A 24,115-nucleotide genomic window follows, 5' to 3' on the forward strand; every position below is an offset into this window, starting at 1 on the left:
TTAACCATTTTTGCCCCATAATCTTGACTGTTAAGGTTTTTTAATTTGGAATTTTGTTTTTTCTTGTTTTGGTTTAATATTAGTGTGTGGAATATATTAAAATAGCCAGAGAGACTACATAAGGAGGTGTTTACAAGCATGACTATTAGGAAATGTCAACTGGTTTTTGGGAAAAACTTCCTTCCAGTTTGCCGTGTTGAATAAAAAAATATTCTGTCCACAATTGTTCAAATAGAGACTTAAATTTCTGAATGCAAATGGGAAATAATTAAGAGTAAAGTCATTGAAAACAGCCAAACTTCAGAGATAAATGAGGTAGTTGGAATCTGCCAAAGAAAAAGAGAAGTGACTACTGATGTGAAAATCACTGAACACTAGGAGGCAGTTATCAAAGAGAGTAGTAAATAATACACAATGCTGTTATATTATGCTATAAATATGACATTTCATATGAAAATTAGCCATATAAATTCACCTCATATACCTATAAAATGGAAAATCTAATTTTATAATATTGAAAAATTTGTTAACTAATTTTTATTTTTTTAATTTAGTTATTTATTGATTGATTGATTGATTGGTTTGGGTGCCACACCTGGCAGTGCTCAGGGGCTACTCCCGGCCCTGCCGGGAATCAAACCAGGTCCTCCCAGGTTGGCTGTATGCAAGGCAAACACACTACCCCTGTGCTATGGCTCAGGCCCCTTGGATTTTGATTTTTTTTTTGTCCCCCAATTCACAATACAGACCAGGCAAAGTGCCTGGGTTGAGGTGTATGTGGAGTGCATTTACTGTATCTCCTCTTTTTATACAGTCAGTGTAAAGAACACAGCCTGTGGTGAGAATTGGGAGGCCTATCTTTTCTTTTTTTTGATTTTTTAAATATATATATGTATAAAAAAAATTCTTCACCAGTGCAACATTCTCATGACCAATATCCCAAGTGTCCTTCCTCCCTACCCCATACCGGCCTGAACTCTAGACAGGCTTTCTACTTCCCTTATTCAGTCACATTTTGTTATGATACTTCTCAGTGTAATTATTTCTGTGACTGCACTAAACGATCCCTGTGGTGAGCTTCATGTCAGGAGCTGGCCCTCCAGTCCTCCTCTATTTTGTCTCTGAGAATCATTACACAAATATTTTTAATTCTTCTCAAAACCCATAAATGAGTGAGACCATTCTGAGTTTATCTCAGACTTATTTCACTCTGACTTATTTCACTCAGCATAATAAATTCTATATACATCTATGTATAGAAAAATTTTATGACTTCATCTCTTCTAATGGCTGCATAATATTCCATTGTGTATATTATATGTACCGTAGTTTCTTTAACCATTCATCTATTTTTATTTCATTAAAGAACTATATTAACAAAGTTCAGTTTTGGTCATATAATATTTCAATATCAATCCCACCACTAGGTTAACTCCTGGCTCTAGTTATCCATACTCTGTCATCACCCATCCCCAATAAACCTTCCCAAAACCCACCACCTTGGAAGATACATTAAAGTTTTGTGGGTTAAACTTAGTTCTCATATTTTTAGTCTTGTTGAGTGTGCGCTTTGAATGTATAGCTATATTATTCTCCCACTCACATCTCCAGTAAAACTGAAGTGCAGACTCCTGTCCCTTTACAATTTCCCTTTCTCATAATCTTCATTTCCATCTTGATTTAGTTTCTTCTCTGTCCTTTTACCACCTAGGCTCTGGAGTCAAATGTATCTAGGCAACCCTTCTTTACATTACCCTTACTAAATCAATCATTTTATACACCACAGATAACTGAGATCATCCTGTGTTTGTCCTTATTTTTCTGGCTTTCATTACTCAATATGCTATCTTTCAGGTCCAAGCAGGTTGTAGAAAATTGCATGATTTTATCTTTTATTGTAACTGCATAGTATTCCATTGTGTATGTGTACCACATCTCCAAGTCCATTCCTTTGTCATTGGATAGCTATGCTGATTCCATATGTTATATGTTATACTCAATGCAGCAATGAATAGTGGTGTGCCTATATGTCCATTTAAATGAAGGTTTTTAAGTACTAGGGTTAGAAACTGAAAAGTGAAATTGTTAGATCATATGGTTGCTCAAATCTAAGTTTACTGTGCCACAGGTGTTTAAATCAGACAAATTTCCACCAATATTCCCACATCCCTGCAGCATAGATTGTTTCTATTATTTTGTATGTGCCATTATCACTGGTTTGTGATGATTTCTAATTGTTTTCTTGATTTTGATTTCTCTGATAATAAGTATGCTGAGTACATATTCATGTGCCTATTAGTGATCCACTTGTCTTCCTCTGAGTAGTATCTGCTCATTTCCTCTCCCCATTTTTTGGATAAAATTTTTGAATTTGATTTTGTTGATCTTCATTAATACTTTATATATCTTAAGTATTAAGCCCTTATCTGAAGTGTTGAGTGTAAATATTTTTCCCATTTAATCAGCTGTCTTTTGGTTTTAGCCCATGTTTCTTTTGCCACAAAGAAACTCTTAAATTTTATGTAGTCCTACTTGCATGTTTTTAATTTTGTTGCTTGTGGTATAAGATCATTTGAACATTTGGTGTCCAAATCTTGAAATGTTCTGCCTATATTTACCTCAATGTGCTTTGTAATTTCTGAACATTTTTCTAGGTTTTTGATACAATTTGAATTGACTTTTGCTTATGGTGTGATATGGATTATTTTAATATCTTACATGTCGTTATCCAGTTTTCCCAGAATTATTTGTTAAAGGGGCAACCATGGTATAGACCTCCAGATATTTGGTTGATTCCTAGATACTTGGTGTTTTTTAAATATTATTTAAAATAGAATAGAATCCTTAATCAATTTTTCTTCTCATTTATTTTTGTATATTAGAATGCAGTAAATTTTTATTGACTTTTAAGCCAGACACTTTACTGTATATTTTTTTTCTAGAAGCATTTCAGTATATTATTTAAGATTATTTCATGTCATATGAAAATAGCGATAATTTTACTTTTTTCTAATTTGGATCCTTTTGAATTTTTTTTCTTGCCTCCTTCTGTAGCCAGGATTTTTACTACTATATTGCAGAATAGTGAAAACAGTGAACTTTGTGGCTTTGCGCCCAAGGAAAGGGTTTTAATATTATGAATGATACTGGTGTTATTTTATTGAGGATACTTTTTTTGATAAGAGAATTTGAATTTTTTCAAAAGCTTTCTCTACATCTATTGTTATGATTGTATGTTTATTAACTTTCCTTTTATTAATGTGGTGTGTTATGGTAATTGATTTGTAGAACAGTCCTTTTGTCCCTGAGATAAGTCTTGCTTGATTGGATGTACGATATATCATATATATATATATATATATATATATATATATATATATATCATATATATCAGTGATGTTGATTTGAAATTTCCTTTCTGAAAATATCTCTATTTTGGATATTAGTGTAATGCTAGCTTCATCGAGTATATTAGAATATTAGAAAGGATTCTGTATCTTTGATGTTTAGGAAGAGCTTAATGAATAAACATAATAAATATTCCTGTAGGTTTGATAAAATTCACCATTAAACCCATACAAAGTAGAACTTTTGTTCTTGGGAAGATTCTTAAGTACTGTTTTGAATTTCTTAGGTGTGATGGCCTATTCAGGTTTCTACTTCCTCCTGGTTTCACTTTGGGATAAGAATCTATTTCTTTCTTTCAGGTTCTCCAGTTCAAGATCATAAAGTTGACCATAGTAACTTCTTAGTATATTTTGAATTACTTACTTATGTACTTACTTATGGTAAGTAATTACTTACTTTATTTTGGATTATATTTATTTGCAAGCATCTTTTTTGGGGGTAGCGTTTCAGTAGTTCTTTAAAAATTGGTTTAGGTTTTGAAAATATGACAGTTCTTGTCTGTTTGAAAAGGTTATTATCCTTCATACCATGAACCTGTCCTCTTTTTTTTGTTTGTTTGTTTGTTTTGAGACACACCTTCTGATGCTCAGGGATTACTACTGGCTATGTGCTCAGAAATCGCTCGCTCCTGGCTAGGAGACCATATGGGACGCCAGGAATTGAACTGTGGTTCATCTTAGGTCAACTGCATGCAAGGCAAAACCCCTATCGCTGCATCACTGCTACGGCCCCTGGACTTATCCTCTTAACCTTCATTTCTTCTTTTTTTTTTTTTTTGGTTTTTGGGCCACACCCGGCGGTGCTCAGGGGTTACTCAGAAATAGCTCCTGGCAGGCACAGGGGACCATATGGGACACCGGGATTCGAACCAACCACCTTTGGTCCTGGATCGGCTGCTTGCAAGGCAAACGCCGCTGTGCTATCTCTCCGGGCCCTTAACCTTCATTTCTATCATCTTGGGGTATTATTATTACACTATGGATTATATATATATAGCAAATGAGTATGATCATTCTATATGTTATTCTCCCTCTAACTTATTTCACTCAGTATGATTACCTTCAGATCCATCTACGTATAAGCAAATTTTGTGATTTTATTTTTCATAATAGCTATTTAGATATAGCATTTTTCTTTATATACTCATTTATTTTCAGACACTTGCATTGTTTCTAGATTAGAAAATTGTTAATAGTGATGCAATAAATACAGGAGTTTAGATGCGTTTTCTGCCTTGTGATTGTGCGATCCTAGGGTATAATCTCAGGACCTACATTGCTGAGTCAAATAGAAGCTCAATTTCAATTTTTTTGAGGGATATCCATATTGTTTTCCACAATGGATTGACCAGTTGACCATTGACAACACCAGCAGTGAATAAGAGTTCCTTTCTCTCCATAGCAGCTCCAGCACTGGTTGTTTTGTTCTTTTTAATGTGTGCCAGATCAGAGACTTTTAGTGACTTCCTTTTTTTCTATCTCACATTTTTTATTAGATTAATCTTCCTGAAGTATGCTTTGCTTAGAGGCATAGCAGGTAAAAGGTTTGTATTGCATGTGACTGACCCAGGTTCAATAATCTGCCTCCAATATGGTCCTCAAGCACTACCAGAAGTAATTCCAGAGTGCAGAGCCAGGTGTAACCCATAAACACCTCTGGATGTGACCGAGATAACTAATAAAACATGCTTTGCTTCATTTTTCTGATGCCTGACTGCCTACATGTAAGATCTGAATTCCTTGCTTTAGATTTTAAGCTCAGGTATCACTTTAATTATCCTTCTTAGCTCAGCACCATTGTAAATCATTCTAATTAGAATTGTCACAATGTGAAAATAGAAATAGAGCAGTCAGCTTTTATAAAATTCAAGAATCAGGTTCACTTTTTTTCTTTATTTAAACATCTTGATTACAAATATGATTGTGATTAGGTTTCAATCATGTAAAGAACACGCCCCTACTTCACCAGTGCAACATTTCCACCACCAATGTCCCAAATCTCCCTCCAACCCACCCCACCCCCACTTGTACTTTAGACAGGCTTTCCAGAAAAAAGAAAATGAAAAAGAGGACAGGTCCATGGTATGAAGAATGCTATAATAGTGGGGTGAAGAGCAGAGTATGGTTTGGACCAGAAGGGTGCATTATGACAATAGTTGTTAAAAATGATCACTCTGGACAATATCTGGGTACTACAAGGAAGGAAAGTGATATGCATACTACCGTTTCAATAACAGTATTGCAAAGCACAGTGCCTAAAAGGAAAAAAGAAGATAAAAGAGGGGGAGAGAAGAAATGTATATGACAAAGAGGTAGACTGTGGTTGGGGGCTGGGGAAATATTGGGAACATTGGTGCAGGGGGATGGGTGTTGGAACATAGCATGACAGAAACTCAACCATCAGCTATTTTGTAACTACATATAACAGTGATTCTATTAAAAATTAATAAAAGAATAATAAATAAAAGTTCCAATTTCTTCTTCAAAAAAAAAAAAGGTTCTTACCATTTCCTCAAACCTAAGTGATAGCTTTGTGAGGTAGTGAACTCTGGGCTAGATTTATTTATTTTTTGTTTGTTTTTGACAGTTACCACAATATTTAGGTCTAATTTTTTTTTTACTGTGTGTATTCTATGTACTAAAATCTAGTTACCCTGGGTAACTTCAAGACCACGTCCAGGAAGAACAGCTTAGCATAAGGTAGGACAGCAGAGAATGATCACTTAAGGATCAAACCCCTGGGAACAATTTTGGGAGATTTCTCTTGTATTTTAGGTGAGAGTGGATCAGCCAATCAGGTTCAAAGAATTTTAGCCAATCAGTTTAGAATGTGGGCTTCCTGTGTTTAGAGGAAGATAGGTTCTGGTTTTCATTTTAGGGGAGCCGTTTTAATAAGCGCTCATCTCACCCATTTAGGTGGTCTATAGGGTGGTTTCTCCTACACAGTTGTCTATTTAGTGTCCTTTGGTATATTTGGGGAGATCTTTGGAGGATGAGTCGGTTTTATGGGGAGCCTTCCTGGTCTCCCTTGGTGAGAGCCTTACTCTGCTTCCTCAAACCCAGCTACAATGCCACTATCTTGTTTTGAAAGATATCAGATAGGAAGTCTTATCACTATATCAGGAAGATATCAGGAAGGCCTATTATTTTCCTTGTATGTATCTGAGTGCATTTTTTCTCTCTTGCTGTTTTAATGTAGATTTTTGTTGTTTTTGTTTTATCATTTTGATTACTCTGTTTTGTTTGTTTGTTTGTTTGTTTGGCCACACCCGGGACTCTCAGGGATGCGCTCAGAAATCGCTCTTGGCTTGGGGGACCAGATGGGAGGCCTGGGGATCGAACCTTGGTCTGTCCTAGGCTAGCGCTTGCAAGGCAGACACTGCTTGCGCCACTGCTCCGGCTCCGATTACTCTGTATTTTGGCATTGTTTTGTTTGATTTTATTTTGTTTGACACTCCTTGGCCCTCTTGAATATGTGCAGGAGCTTCTCTCCAGAGATCACGAAAGTTCTCAGTGATTATTTCTGATGGCCAGTAGTTTGTCTTTAACATCACTGATACAATACTCCACATGTTGTAGTCAGTTGTAATGGCTAGCTATTGTATTTTTAACTCTTTCTATTCCATTTTATGGACTCTGATACTGTGGATCAGTTAAACTTATTTTTAAATCTTTTATTTTTAAATTTTTATTGTGATGAAGTGCATTACACAGAATTATTTACAGTACATAGTGACAATGAATGAAGGGCATTCCCACCACCAATGCTGTCCTCCCTTCACTCCTTTTCCCAGGATGTCTTCCATGTCTCCCTCCTTTAACCTCCCCCCCCCCCCCAGAATACTAGTGCAACTGGTCTCCACTTTACAGCTTGTTGTAGATTGGGTATCTATTCTGTTGTCATAACTTTGGGTTTGGTGCTCCAGTCTGATCATTTTTTATTTTCACTACATGTTCATATGACTAGTCCTGGTATCATCAATTTCCCCCCTCAATTTATGAGGCTGAATGATGCAAGTTATGTGATTCTGTTGGAGATAAAAAAGGTTAAGGAAAAGAGAAGAAAAATTTGGTATCAATTACCAAAAAAATCACCAAATAATAATCACAAGAGTGAAAAAGAAAGAAAAAAGTGGAAGAAAAAAAGAGAAGGAAAATAATATCAAAAACAAAACAAAACAAAACAAAACAAGAAAAAGGAATGCTGGAGTGGCAGGATTTGGTGTTTGTATTTTTATTGAGACAATTGTGAATTACAAGTCTTAAACAGTTGTATTTCAGGCATAAAGGGACAGTGAATTAGGACCATTTCCACCACCTTTGTTGACCTCCCTCCACTCTAGTTCACATCATGCACCCATATCTCTGCCCTTAGCCCCTTGTATACTAGTCTAACAGGCCTGTTTTGTGTTTAGCTGGTTATAGTTTGGGTCTCTTGATTCTACTGTCATTGACTTGGCTTGTGTATTTAGTTCTGACCATTTTTTCCCCATCAATTCATCTGAGACCACTGGGTCTCTGGGTCCCATCCATTATTTTTTCCCCTAAGTTTGTACAAAGATATAGAAATATGAGGCAGAACAAAATGATTCATGTTCTAATTTCTATGAAAAAGGTAGTAGCTCCTATCTAGAAGATATAAAGAAAAATTTAAAAAATAAAGGACAGATGTGGCAAGGTATATTTATTTATTTATTTATTTGCATAGGCTCAGTAAGTGTTGGGGAAATTAGAAAGGAAATTCTCTTGGCCTAAGGGAAATTTTTTTGGCTACCCATGAAGCATACTTTCATAAGACTGACTATAAGTTCTGGGCATGTTACTTGTCTAACTCCAAGGTCTTTCTATTTGGTTCCACAAAAAGTTCTGCTCAATTGCAGGTGTAAGAGTCAGTCTTCTCTAATTAGAGATCTTGTTTTTTGCACAAATCCTAAGACGAAGCCATAGTGTCACTGAGCGTCTTCTGATTTCATCAAGCCATTAGGTGGCAAGATAGGGAAACCTGCCCTTTGATCAAGTTATTGCTGTTTCCTTATTTTGGGGCTATCATACAAACCTACCCTTGAGCAAGTTGGTGCCAGAGTGGTATTAGGGCCTCCCCAGGAGGGAGTTTGATTCCTGGTGCTGGTGCAGGGAACCTGCCAGTTTAAGTTTTGGATCTGGGGTTTGAGGTTAGATGGTCGATGTCCATGAATCAGTAATTTTTAATTTCATTCAATTTTTAAGTTTCTTATTGATGAGGTTTTATTTGAGCTTGAAGATTTGACAGTACAAGTATCTACCAGATCATGTGAATTCTTCTTTCTTCAGTGCTTTTTTAAAATATTTGGGTACATTGATTTGAGATCCATATTTCTAGTTGTCTGGGATCTGAAATGTTTCTATATAGATCAACAAACTATTTCTCTCTATAATTTGTTGATCTAGCAATGTTAGTTCCCTAAATTTCTAGTGTAGGGAATCAAGGCAAAAGTGTCACATGGCCCTATGACAGTTGGCCCAGCAATAATCAGTGCCCTGGATGCACCTTGATGACAAATGGGGCGAGAACTTGCATTATGGGTCCCTTAGCACATGACCTATGTTCTTGAGTTGGACACAAGAATTGCCCTGTGGAGGAGTGTCATGGAGAAATGACAGAAAGTGTAAGGATAGTGGATGGGCTGAAACTGAAAATATAGTGTTAAATGTTGGCGAGTATACAAATCACTGGAAACCTTTTAAAAAACACAACCAGTATTTCTGATTCAGAAAATTTGAAATGAGCCCTTTGATATTTCATTTCAAAAAAGATTATTTCTTCTCTCCCACCCTGCAAATCTCATAATTTTCTTTTTTCCCCTTTTTTATTGGACCATAACTTTTGATTGTCAGAGCCTACTCCTGGCTAGAGATAATAGGCTCAGGGATCACTCAGTGCTCAGAGGACCATGTGAAATCATACTGTGTTGGTCAATTGAAAGGCAAGTGTCTGACTCTCCATATTATTTCTCTGGCACCTCAGATCAGTTTATAATGAGAAATCCTAATATAGAATAGTACTGGAATTATTACTTTATATTTACAGAGCTGAAACATTAATCCATTCACTAGAGTATTATTATTCACTGCCACACTGGCAACCTCCCAGCTTTTCCTCCTTATTTCGTAGTTCTATTGATAACTCCAGGTTTTCTTCTTTTAGTACTGTCTCATTTTTGATATTTCTTTGTACTTGCATATAAGAATGTTCATCTGGTATTTATCTTTTATCTTTCTCACTCACTCATTTAGCATGAGTTTATTCATGTTGCATCATATTGCAAGACTTTATCTTAATGCTGAGTAATGTTCCATTGTGCACATACAACTTACTTTTTGTATGCATTCATCTCTTTTTGAGCACTTGAGTTGTTTCATATCTTGGTTGATGTAAACAATGCTTCTATGAACATAGATATACATATCACTTTTCAAATTTATAGTTTTTTTACTTTAAATTCTTTAAATGTTTTTGTGCACTTTGGTAGATACCAAGGAGTAGATAACTCAATCATATGCAATTTTATTTATCATTTACCAAGGAACCAGTTCCATCAATAGAGGAAGAAAATTCCCTTTACCAAATTCCTGCCAGCACTTATTAATTATAAATATTTTTGGGTTTTGTTTGATTTTTAGGGGCAACATTTAGCTGTGCTCAAGGCTTACTTCTGGCTCTGTTCTCAGGAATTACCCTTGGTGGTTTTGAGCTAGCCTGGAACTGAAGTCAGGTCAACTGAGTACAATGCAAACACCTTACACACTGTACTAACTCCCTGGCCTTATTTTTCCAAATTTCTTGATATATATTATTCTCATAATCTGATGTGATGTAACATTCTCAATATTATTTGCAAATCTCAGATAATCAGTGATGAAAACATTTTTATATGTCTGTTGGCCATCTTTATGTCTATGTGAGGAAGTGTTTATCTCCTCTCACTGATTTTTTTAAAATATTTGAAAATGGGCCGGAGAGATAGCATGGAGGTAAGGGCGTTTGCCTTTCATGCAGAAGGTCATCAGTTCAAATCCCGGCGTCCCATATGGTCCCCCCGTGCCTGCCAGAGCAATTCTGAGCATGGAGCCAGGAATAACCCTGAGCACCGCCGGGTGTGGACCCAAAAACCAAAAAAAAAAAAAATTTGAAAAATTAACAAATTTATCTTTAATAACTACTTCCAAGTTATTTCCTTTTAACTTGTTTATGTTTTCACAGTTTGTTTTAGTGACATAGTGACAGTGAATTAGAGCCTTTCCCACCACCAGTGTTGACCTCCTTCCACCATAGTTTCCCAGCATGCATCTCATACCTCCATTCTTAGCCTCTAAGAGACTATAACATAACAGGTCCATTTTGTGTATAACTTGTTATATGTAGTTTATTTATAATCAGCAATGCTACTGTTGTTTTACCACAGATCATATTTTGAAAACTGTAGTATATGAAAAAGTTTCCATAAGATTAGTCTTGGAATTGTTGTATATAAAAATATTTCCTTAGGATTGTTCTGTGACTATTGCCCCACCTAGACTTCCAGGTGGGGCACTGTAGAGTTGGCAATAAATAGCTTGATGGACAGGGAAGGGGGTTCCTTTTTCGAAAGCTGTTTGCAGGTTGCAAGAGGACTCTCTTTCTTTGCCCAATCTTTTACACCCTAACCTTCTTGTCTGTGTGGATTATTATTTGCTGCGGATAAATGTTACAAAGGTCTTCCCCCAAAAGGGGACGAGGGGATGGGAAGTAATTTCTCATTCTGAGGACTGTTTGTGGATTCACAAACACCCAACAAAGGATTTAACAGCTCAGATTCACTACAAATGGTGCCCGAACAGGGACATGAGCTCAGCTAAAAGCACACAGAGACTGCTCCACCGTCCTGATGCAGCCACTTTGGTTCAGCTCCTGCCATGTGGCATGGCAAAAATGCGGTGAATAGCTTGCAAGTGGCCAAGGTGGCAGGTGCGCTCTCAGCCCAGCCTTGAAGCAGCTGCGGTGGCTAAAACCCCTTGGAACTCCAAACCACATGGAAGAAGGCCAGTGTCTGGACTTATGGTTTTAGGTAGGGTAGTCATATTTTACACATAGTTGGTGATGGGATAAGTTTTAGTTAGGATAGTGGTATAAAAAAAATTAGTTAAAAATAGGGGAGAAATAACAGTAAAGCCTAAATGAACAATCTAATTTCTAAAAGCCTGCATCTAACTTTAATCTAAGTCATGTTCTTGCCAATTTAATGTGCTTTATTGTTTTCCATAGTTAATGTTTCCATTGGTATAATGTTTTACTGTGTGTATTTTAATGGACTTAGCCTGTTTTTTTAAAATGTTATGCATTTATGCTGTAGTACTTGTGTTTAGGGAAGGTTTATAGGAACAAAATGTTCCCCCAAGAAATAGTTTATATAGTATTACAAGGTATAGGAACATGAATGTTCCAGGATAGTGCTTGGTAAAAAGCATTAAGAAAATTTTAAGTTACAGGTACATGGTATGTTTTGCAAAAATGTTATATTTTTGAATAGGGCTGGTATGTTAATTTTCACTTTATTACATTGTTGCTATGGAAATATGACCCACTTTGGATATAGGCAGAAATCACATAAGTTATGCCTTTTTTCTTTATGAAAAAAAGGGGGGGGGCAGATGTGGACCCATTTCCCCATTCTTCCTAGGTAACTTGAGCTTACTTGCAAGACCCTGCCCATTTCTGGGAGGGGGTCTGGGAAGGTTAGATAAGGGCTTTGACCCAAGGGCTTTTGGTCTTTGCCAGCATGGAGGTCAGAGGGAAGATGGCTGAAAGGAGTTAAGATGCAGGACAAGCTAAGAATGGCAAGTGTAAATGGTTAGCAGTCACATCTGTTGGCTAGGGCTGAATAAAGATATTATCTCTCTGGAAGCCTGCCTGTGAGTGAGTTCAATACCCGCCGTGACCACCTGAAGATGATGAGTTGTCAGTTAATGGAGGATGGAGCCATGTAGTCCTGAGCCTAAGGACAAAGGCCTCCATCCACCATATAAGCCCATAGTAAGGGCTTAATGCAACAGAGAACTACTGATTTAAATATATATTTACAAGGAGAAAGTTTATACATAAAGACATAGTAGAAGAGAATAAAATTGTTTGAAATAAAAAGAAATGAGTTTGAATATCTGGCTATTCTTTATTATTTGTTAGATTTGTATTTTTGTTTTAGAGGCTTCATTTGTGAGTTGAAGGAAAGTATCATTCATTTGTGAATTTAAAATCTTTACATAATAGAAATAATGCTGTTAGATATGGAGAACTCAAAGATTATTATATTTGCTTTTCTCACTGTTAAAGATAATCTAAATCATGTTAGTATAGTGCTATTGAAAATCTAAGATTCATTTAAGAGTTATTTTAAAAGAAAGGCTGAATAATAAATGAATCTTAGTTTTTATTTTAAAATACTAATGCAGTTAAGAAAATTGAACACAAAAAGGAGAACCATATCAGAATATAATTTCTTATTTGATCTATTACAACACAATTTTATTTGAAATAGTCATGGAGTATCCAAGTTAAACTATTTGCAAGGCTATAGAATTGACAGTGAAATAAACCCATTTAATGGAGATACTCATTACAAGCTTGAAGTATTAGGAGATGTGGAATTGTTTATTGGTGTATAAGATTTCAGAACTAAAGTTCCAGGTATTGTTTAGTTCTAGAATAAGGTCAGGGAAGTTAGGGGCTAAAATATAATTAGACAAACAGCATTTGACTTGAGGAGGTACAGATATTCAATACAAGTCTTTGCATTGCATGTTAGACACAAAACTTACCCAAAAGAGACTTTGAAAGAAAGCTGCAGTGAGTTGTTTCAGTCTTCAATGCATGCTGGAAAACTATAAGAGTACATGATTGTATATGGAGGAATAGAGTGTCACATATTTGCAAGAGGGTGAACATCAAATGAGTATTTTGTTTTGTTTTGTTATGTTTTGGGGTCACATCCGGCAGTGCTCAGGGGTTACTCCTGGCTCTGCCCTCAGAAATCGCTCCTGGCAGGCATGGAGGACCATATGGAATGCAGAGACTCAAACCACCATCTATACTGAATCGACTGTGTGCAAGGCAAATGCCCTACCACTGTGCTATCTCTCTATCTCTCTGGCCCCATGAGTATTTTTTTAAAGCATGAAACAGGGATGAAGACAGTAGAAATAGATTTTTTTTTTAATTCAAGCATCTCCCATTCCTTCCAAATGTAGAACATTTGAAAACAAGTAAAGAAAATAAATATTCTTGGAACCAGAGCAATAGTACAGTGGATAAGTCATTTGCCTTGCTCATGGCCTACCTTGGTTTGATCCCCAATATTTTATATGGTCTACAAATCAACCAGGAGTGATTTCTGAGTGAAGAGCTAGATGCAGCCTCTAAAATAAATAAATAAATAAATAAATAAATAAATAAATAAATAAATAAATGTTCTTATACAATAGAGCCATGTGGGTAATATAGCTTGAGTATTTATATGGAGGACCTAATAACCCAGGAATGATAGAAGAAAGTTTATTGAAGATTCAATGGTTTTAGGTATAGAAAAATAATCCTTGCAATAGGAGTTCTAGTAAAAGAATGAAAAAAACAACAACAACAACAGTGCAGTGATGTATAAATCAGGGTATAAATATAATATTTAAATGAATGACTTTTCGAGACAAAGAGAATAAATGACATGTATTCTGAGGGTTACCTAGCATGAAAATTGTCAATAATTTAAATTTAAATTTCTTTATATATTTTTGCTGGATCTATACAAAACATTTTATTTTACAATTAGTACCTAGAATAATTTTAAATAAATGTACATATTTGAATTTTCTCTAAGGTAATAAAATTTGGGCAATGCTTTTATAAAATCTATGAGTATATGGTGGATTTAGATTTCTGCTCATAATTAAAGAAATTTAAGCCTGATATTAAAGGCATAAAATTCAAGTATAACTTGGGTGCTTAAATTAAAGTTTCTCTTTATTATGGCTTAAAAATGTAATTAGGAGGGCTCAATTTATTGCTCTAAAAGTTCTAAAAGAATTTATAACAATATAAATACTTCCTAAAAGTTCTAAAAGTATTTATAGGAAACTATGTCACCTTCTAAATTACTTTAAAGTCATTGATGTGGTAGTTGAGTTTGATTTTATCTCCATTTATTATTATTGTTATTATTATTATTTCCCTACTTTCCCTCTACTTTCTACTTTATCTTGCAGATCTTGGTAGAGTACTTACAACTACAAGTTAGATTTACAAAACTTCACTGGTTTTAAAGGTCAACATGTAAATGAACTAATTAGGTCAATGCAAATCACGATAGCACTTTCAGTAACAAACCTCACACCTTTTAAATTCCTTCTGAATTAAATAATGAGCCATATTGTTAACAGAGCTAGCATAACATAAAGAAGATATTAAATACTTAAGATCCTAGATAAACAGAAAACTCATTTGCAGATATTTTACAATGAAAAAATAATGCATAAAATTACAAGTGTAAGATTTACACAGTATAATATTTGCAAAATGGAAATGTAACCTTAGCGCTGAGAACAGGAAATTATAAAATGAAATTGAAAGGAGCCAAGCAAATGGAACCAACTCTCCGTTTGTCCAGAAAGAAACTCAGCTTTATAAAACCAGTTTATTAGAACAAATTAGCAAATCATAAAGTAAACAAAACCAGCCCTAAACAAAAATTTATGTCAGCTTAAGTATTTTGAATATTAAAAATGAACAAGAGTTTTAAGTGCATTAATGCTTTTACTATTAGTAATTTGCAGGCAATATAGATATGTATAAATAGGTACATATATAAATATTAGATATATATCAATGAAAAATTAGGAAATTTAAAAACAATTCTTCAACCCTCTGTTATAGAACTGATAAATGATAAGAATTCAGGAATTTTGAGTTACTGCAATATTTAGAATATTTTTAAGAATAGATATTAAATCAAATTATTCAAAACTTATGGACAGATTTTTAATATTATTATTGTTACTATAAAAGTTTAAGAATTACCTATAAGATAAAAATTTGTGAGGTCTTTGGAATACATAAGAGACAATTATATTTCTGGCATTGTTTCTAAGCTTTTGGATAAATCAGTTCTTTGTTTTGTGCCAGAACTAGAAGTAGGAAACCCCTTTTCTTCCCTTTCCCTATGTTGAGCTTTTCAAAGATACCAGCTGCCTCAATTTTGAAAATAATAAATCCTTAATTTTTTTTAAATTTTCATATACAAATGAATTGATCCCTAAAAATAAAATAAAACTTCTATAATGTTCTTCATGGCATCTATCAATATATATTAGAAGATTCCTGATTCTGAAATCTAGAATATTTGTATTTATCAAATAGAGCAGGCTTTGAAAAAGAATAACAAATGTGAGCACAAGTTATAATATATTAATTCATGCAGAAGCAGCTGCCTCTTTTGCTATTAGAGTGTGCTTATGCTCTCAGTTTGGGTGAGAGCTCATGTGAGCACACTTCTCTTGTAAAGAGACAGCTGCTGCTGCATGTATTAATACATATCAAATAGTTGCAGAGTAAACAAAATGCTGCAAAGGACTTGAGGCCTTCTGCTGACGTCATGAACCTGGAGACTAAAGGACTGCTGATGTGGTTCTTTCTCTTCTATGTGACATCATAACAATTACAAAGCTGAGAATGAATTTCCTCACCTCTTTTTATTTATCAGCCTAAACACATTATCTTTGATGCCATTCACATTCTTAGATAACTGACATGGACTATATTTGCCTTATGTTTTGAATGTCAGCTTGTATATGTTAACTTATTTATTTTGTCATGGTTACATTCTTTGGTCCTTGTTAGATGCTGAGACCAAGAAAACTTTCAGTGCCAAATCAGAGGATGGGCTCACCATCCAGAAATAGCAATATAGCAAAGAGAGAGGGGACAGAGAGAAGAAATCTATGTAAATCTCAAGAAAGGTTAGCATGACTGGCAAACATGTCTTGTTAACCATGATTTAAATCATCTTCATTATGTATTTGTGAGTATACTTTACAGTATGGTAGATATTTTAACTATATTAATAATGTATATTTATGTTATTTACTAAATGAAACAATGTTTTGATAACTAACCAGTGTTCCAGTAGTCTATGGTATAAAAATTCACAGATAGTTTAAGAAACTTAAACCTTGTAAAAGAACATTTCCCCTGTATATTATTATACTAAAAAATAAATATTAAAACTTAGAATTACATGGATATTTATAATTATTTTATATTTTATTCTATAGTTTGAAAAAGAAAAACTTTTTTCACCCATTTACTCTATGAATTTAGTAAATTTATTTAGTAGACTAGTTAGTTCATTTTTCTGCAAAAGTAAACACATATATTTGCTGATCTTAAGGTATTTGTAGAACTCAGTAAAAGAAGTTGTAAGTGTTTGACCTCTTTCAGTTAATCAGGATTGTGAGTTCTAATTGGCTTAGTGAAATTATGTATCTTGGTAACCGCAGATCATCTTAGATATACTAAAGCTTATGGTTCAAGGAGAAACTGTTATTAAAGATAAAAGGGAGTAGCTGATTTGAAATAATATCTAGATTTCTCTACCATCCACTGGTTTTGCTTTTCTTTCTTTTGCTTTTTAGAAAAAGCAATGAATAAATTAGGAACCATATCTTTGTTCTAAGAGTCTTATTCCAAAGACATCCTAATAGAATGTCAAAGTTCATGTCATACAGATCTGCAAGTCTATATCTCACATTGGTTTGAGACTCCACAGCTACAAATGAGAGCAGACCCATCCCTTTAATAGCCAAGAAAAGCACCAAACCCTCCACCATAATTTCCTCTTGGAAATATTATATGAAAGCTCCCTTGAAGCTTCAAACTGTTTTGTATTTTCCTAAACCAGTCTTTAATATTTTAAAATACACATATACAAGACAATTTAAACTACTAGAACAACTGTATGTAGATACACATTGTCTATTCACCTTGAGCCAGAGTAAATAACAAAAGGAACAATTTCTGCTGTGTAAGATGAGATTTGTTTCCTAATCAGAAATGGACATTAGGAGTCATTTCATCCAAATTTCTTATTTGTCATGTGGGGTAACTGAGTCCCAACTGGTTTAAATAACATTTTCAAAGGGTAAGTTTTACTTAGAGAATGGTCTCTTTAATTGTAGTTTTTCTTAAATTCCCAGTACTGTTAAAGAAATTGATAAAAATAAAAGCATAAGAAGAGTTTAGTTTTGTTAAAGTGGGAAAATAGTCTGTGTGCTGTTATTTTTAATCATTAATGTAAGATCAGCCCTTGCAAATGGATATCCTATTTTAACTGACTACATAAATAAATACATAGCAATAACTTCAAATTTATAATCTATATTATTTCAAAGATATATTTAATAGGTTCAATTTATTAAATTATTTGCTTAGATGTTTCCACTCACAAAGACAGTGATGCAATATAATTTTTACTTATGTAAATATAAAAATAATTGGCAAAAATCTTTAAATATATAAAAGATATTAGTGATTTTATAGAAAGCAGACAGAAAAGCTATTTTTCAAATGAATCTCCACACATGACCTCCTACTTAATTTTAGATAAATATTAGATTAAATTAGAATGTTCCATTAAAAGAAAAGTATTATATTCCCCCAAAAAAAACATGATTACCATTTTATTTTCTTTTAAAATGTCTTATTTATCATGAAATCTTGGTCAAGTAAAATGGAACAGGCAATTTGGGTTTAACCTATAGGAGCTTATAGGAAGGCAGGAAGACAGAATAATCCAAGACAATTGAAATGTGTAAACTTTAAAGAGTTTAGTGTTGAAAATACAAACAAACAACAAAACAAGTGGAGACAGAGTTTCTGGTTTCTGGTGTGTTTATGGTAGGAAGGAAAGTTCTGTCCCACCAAAGAAGCTGGCATTATAAAGAGGATTAGGAAGGATTTCAAGAAAAGGAGGTAGGGAATGTCACCCTGCTTGAAAAAAAAAATCAACAAAGAGGAAGGAGAGCCTGCCAGCTGCCCCTGCTCCATCTCATGGCTCAGGCTTCTCCAGCTGTTTCCCGAGGAGAATTTCCACTGTGCTCTCTTTCTTCCAAGACATAAGATACACCATGAACGTTAGATAGTATTAGGTAGATTCACCACAACTTTTGTTAGATTAATATGAACTGAAAGCTAGGTGACATTCTGAGAACCTTCAGAAATTATGTTTGGACAATCACCTGAATTTCAATTATTTTTCATTACTTTTGCCAGTACTGTATATGCAAATATTATATTTAAAATATTTTATTTGAGAATGCGGCATTTATATTAATAATAAATGCCATGTCATTGAGTAGCAAAATCCACTTTTAGTAGCTTGTCCAAGTAAAAATAAAAATTACTATATTTAATAGTTTTTAGACAAAAACATTTGAAGTAAATAGAAGGAAATACATTTCTTTATAAAAGAACTTGAAAGGAAGCTAAAATTGATTTCTAGGGATATGCACACATAATTTTATGTATGTAAATAAAGTATACATATCTGTGTATCTATTAGCATTCCTTTTTAGCAGTAACACCTAGCTGTTATCAATCTTATTGTTTTTATCAAGGTTAGTAGAACAAGATATATAATTACCTGGAACATAAAAATCTTATCGTCAAGTAAAATTTTGATCATTTAAATCTGAATTTAGTGCCTAATCACTTTATAATTTCTATATATTTTTATAATATTTTGTTAGAGAAATTTTTCTGTATTACCTAGTGAAGGGTCAAAGGTCCAAATTTTTCATTTGGTGATTTTCATTTCATAGTTGGGAAAACAGCAGTACCCCCAAATTAAGTAAATTCATTCAGGACATCCAATTACTGAAGTTGGTGCAGAGGCCAAACCTTTAACTCTCAACAGAATTCTGAAATCTATCCTTGATAATCCTTGGGGATTCCTTCTCTTGCTCTAGGAAGAATTAGTTATATACTTTTATTGAAGTCACCCAACTGTGACTTTAGGTTAGTTTCTATTTTGAAGAACTGTAGGTAGACTTAGAAAGTTACTGTTAGTCCTTGAAGGACCCTGTGGCCTTGTGGATTTGTTGAAGTGCAGCGTGGCAAAGCTGAAAGACCATAGGATTTTGTCAGATGGAACCGACTGGTCAGAATCCTGGTTCTATTTTTAACTAATGTCATTGATGAAATCTCCTGAAATCTGAAATTTTTTTACATAATTTATATCATAAAAGGCATATGATATATCTGCTGTGTCAAATATTTATTTGACATATTTCTTTCTTACCTTCTAAATTGTTCAATATTTCAGTTATTTTTGGCATCATTTTGAGGTCATAAATGGTCATGTCTAACCCAAATCAGAGGGTAAATTTTATATATGGAAATTTATATTCCCAGTCGGTCTACTTTACCGGATGAACATTTCCGCACTTCTTCTGGTATATAAAATAGTTGATATTTGGTGTTGATTAAAAACAGTATTCCATGTTACCTTTTTTGTTTGTTTGTTTGTTCGTCTGTTTTTATTTTGGGCCATACCCAGTGACACTCAGGGGTTACCACTGGCTATGCACTCAGAAATCACTCCTGGCTTGAGGGATTGTATGGGATGCTGGGGGATCGAACCTTGTCCCTCCTAGGTTAGAGCATGCACAGCAAACTCCTTACTGCTTGTGCCACCGTTCTGGCCCCTCCATGTAACCTTTCTGCCTGAGCTTTGTCAAGGCCAGGTACTTATTTTCTTCCAAATAAAGCTGATCACATCTTAAAGAGAAAACTGTGTTTAAATTCTGTGACATTGTAGAGAATTTTGAAGAGACATTTGAATAGTCTGTAATCATGCCATTCTACTGTGATTCAATTAACTGAACCTTACATTACTAATATCTCAAATGATTTACTTACATAATTAACTAAAAGTGTACTACATGTATACAATATTCAGTTTTTGTTTCAGCTCTAGGTATACTGTGAAAGGACAATTACCAAGATGTAGTACTCTGCACTTTCATGGTTTCTTTTTTTTTGGGGGGTGGCACACCTGGTGATGCTCAGGGATTACTCCTGGCTGTGAGCTCAGAAATTGCTCCTGGCTTGGGGGACCATATGGGACACTGGGAGATCAAACCATGGTCTGTCCTAGGCTAGTACTAGCAAGGCAGTGCCTTACCACTTACACCACTGCTCCAGTCCCACTTTCATGGTTTCTTTACAGTTTTGTTTGTTTGTTTCTTTTATTGAAAGTTGTGGAGTTTACTGGCACAACAAAGTGAAGTTTGGCCTGGTGCTGATTTATTTTTGGCCTTGCAATTTACATGACCTACATCAATATTTTTTCTTCCTGTATTTTTTTAATCAGGGAGAATAAATAGTAGTTTTAATTTATATCATTAGTATTTAGTACAAGATAACATTTTGTCATATGTAAACAAATAGAATGGTAACTCAAGTGCATGGAAAGAAGGGTATTTGAATAATAAAGTGTATGATTTTGAAAGATCATACATATTTATTTAATATTTGAAGACATTTTATCTAGCAGTTACAGCAACTTGGCTTCAGAATCTGAACTAGTCTAGTATTTTAAACATGATTGTACAATATTATTTTCATATCAAATGGATTTTTAAAACCTAGATCAAACTTTTCGAACCCAGAACAGGGTACTCTTGATATTTTCTATAGATAAAACAATCCATAAAGGGCCACTTTTTCCAATGACTTCTATCATAAAAATATTACTTGGAACTGGAGCAGTGGCTCTAGAGGTAAGACGTCTGCCTTGCATGTGCTAGCCTAGGACAGACAGCGGTTTGATTCCCCTGGAGTCCCATATAGTCCCCCCAAGCCAGGAGTGATTTCTGAGCACATAGCCAGAAGTAACCCCTGAGCATCAACGAGTGTGCCACCTCCAAAAAAACCATATTTTTTTCTTTGAATTTGGGCCTCATGCTGGGTCCATCATGGGTCAGCCGCTTGCAAGGCAAATGCCCTACGTACTGTGGCCCCGTTAAAAATATTTCTTTTAACCTGAATATTCTAGTAAGTGTATTTTTAACTGTTGGTTTCGGCTTTAAAAGTCTTCTAGCCTGCATCTAAAAAATGTCATGTAATAAATGTAACCATTTTGTTTTGTTTTGTTTTTAAGTACACTCAACTGTATTCCGGTTTACTTCTGATTCTGCACTCAGGAATTTCTCTGAAGATAATAGGGAGTGCCAGGAATCCAACCCAAGCTTACTATGTGCAAGGCAAGTATTTAACTCACTGTTTTGCTTGGTGCTGTTTTGGATTTAATATGCTGAAAAGTTTTGCTCTTTATTAACTCAGATATAGATCTTTAATATTTAAAATCTTCTAACCCTTTATTTATTTATTTTTTTATTTATTTTTTTGGTTTTTGGGCCACACCCGGCGGTGCTCAGGGGTTACTTCTGGCTGTCTGCTCAGAAATAGCTCCTGGCAGGCACGGGGGACCATATGGGACACCGGGATTCGAACCAACCACCTTTGGTCCTGGATCGGCTGCTTGCAAGGCAAATGCCGCTGTGCTATCTCTCCGGGCCCTTCTAACCCTTTATTTATAAATTACAATTTATGACAATCCAGGCAGGAGAGATAGTATAGTGGTTAAATGCTTGCCTTAACAGCAGCTAACATGGATTCTATCTTCAGCATCACATTTGATCCACCCATAGTGATAACTGAGCAAAGAGGCAGGAGTAAGCCCCCATCTCTGCTAGATATACCATCCCAAAATTTATCTGGCGGGGGAAATACTATGATTATGAAGGTAGTTTTCTCAGGATGACTTATCCATTGCAATTTGAATGTGATGACCCCTATGATTTCCCCAAATGAGAGAAACTCGACTTCATATTTGTGGTAGTAGGATCCTGTGTTCACTTTCTCCTTGAAAAATAAAATATCATCCCTAAATAAAATTAAAAATGAAAATTTGCGATAGTCTATATAACAAAATGAGATTAGTTTAGCCTATTCTATAGATGCAATGACTTTAGCATGGGACAATCAGTAAGTCACCAAAGGGAAACATCTAATCTATGCAGCCCTTTTTGTTGCTGAGTTCATAATCTTCACTATAAAATTCTCACTGATTACTTATAATTGGCCAGAGTCTAGATGCATTATTAATAAAATGTCCAAAATAATCTAATGAATAAGTGAGAGAGCTGAGTTCTTCTGGCTTTTTTCAAATTGAAGCTTTGTGTGTACATGAGTTTTATTGATATATTCTTCGTATACCATAAAATAAATCCTTTTATAAATCTATAATTAAGTAGTTTTTAATCGTAAAATCACTCACAGATGTTCAACTATTACATGGATCTAATTATAGAATATTTTTATCACTCCCTAAAGAAATTCTGAACCTATTAGCAGTCATCTCAATATTTCCTAGAATCTACTAATCTAATTTCTCTCTGTATGTATTTGATGTTTATTCTAGATATTATCTATAGGTGAGATAAAGTCTACTGTGTTGTGAGGTGGGGACTTATTTATTTTAGTATAATCCATAGAAAGATCATTCAAGCTGAAGTATGTTTTAATACTTTATTTTTTATGTCAAAATGTTTTATAATGTTGACATAGAATGTTTCATTTACTTATTAGTTGATTATGTTGACTTGTTTACTTTTAAACAATTGATGATCTTATAAAAATTGTAGTTAAGTTTTATTTGTGAAGGTGCTTGATTTTTACTCTTGTATACATAGAACTTATGGATTATATGATAATTCTATATTTTATAATTTTTATGAAGTTTCAAAAATTTTACAGAAGTTACAACATTATACAATTACATCATCACTGTTGAGATTTCCATTTTTTTTTCTTTTCTTTTCTTTTCTTTTGTTTCGGTTTTTGGATCACACCCAGCAGTGCTCAGGGGTTACTCCTGGCTCTACGCTCAGAAATCGCTCCTGACAGGCTCGGGGAACTATGTATTTGCCGACATATAAGACGCCCCTTCAACCCATGGAAAACTTCCTGAAAGTCTTAAAAGTAAGTTACTTCTTAGAAGTAAGAGGGGTGCAGATCACTCGTCCCTGAAGCGGTAACAAAATTCAGCATGCTGTATACCAGCATAGAATATGACTCCCGACTTTTAGGAGTTTTTCATGGGTTGAAGGGTCATCCTATATGCCGGCAAATACGGTGTATGGATTGCCAGGATTCGAACCACCGTCCTTCAGCATGCAAGGCAAACACGTCTTGCCTCTATGCTCTCTCTGGCCCCTTCTTTTCTTTTCTTTTCTTTTCTTTTCTTTTCTTTTCTTTTCTTTTCTTTTCTTTTCTTTTCTTTTCTTTTCTTTTCCTTTCTTTTTCATCTTCTTTTCTTCTTTCTTTCTTTCTTTCTTTCTTTCTTTCTTTCTCTCTTTCTTTCTCTCTCTCTTTCTTTCTTTCTCTCTTTCTTTCTCTCTTTCTCTCTTTCTTTCTCTCTTCTTTCTCTCTTCTTCCTTTCTTTCTTTCTTTCTTTCTTTCTTTCTTTCTCTCTCTTCTTTCCTTCTTTCCTTTCTTTCTTTCTTTCTTTTTTCTTTCTTCTTCCTTCCTTCGTTCCATCCTTTCTTCCTTCCTTCCTTTCTTTCTTCTTCCTTCCTTTCTTCCTTCC

General features: G+C 34.5%; 2 non-coding genes across 2 annotated transcripts; one reads left to right on the plus strand and one right to left on the minus strand.

Annotated features, from left to right (window-relative positions):
* Positions 1-722: 722 nt before the first annotated feature.
* LOC126021144 (small nucleolar RNA SNORA51) lies at positions 723-855 on the minus strand. The gene has a single exon (XR_007499753.1). It is a non-coding gene; the product is annotated as a small nucleolar RNA SNORA51 (small nucleolar RNA).
* A 21,378-nt stretch (positions 856-22,233) lies between these two features.
* Positions 22,234-22,392, plus strand: LOC126021311 (U1 spliceosomal RNA). Its single transcript, XR_007499869.1, has one exon. It is a non-coding gene; the product is annotated as a U1 spliceosomal RNA (small nuclear RNA).
* The last annotated feature ends 1,723 nt before the right edge of the window (positions 22,393-24,115 follow it).

This window comes from Suncus etruscus, chromosome 10 (assembly GCF_024139225.1).
Source record: "Suncus etruscus isolate mSunEtr1 chromosome 10, mSunEtr1.pri.cur, whole genome shotgun sequence".
Classification (NCBI taxonomy): Eukaryota; Metazoa; Chordata; class Mammalia; order Eulipotyphla; family Soricidae; genus Suncus; species Suncus etruscus.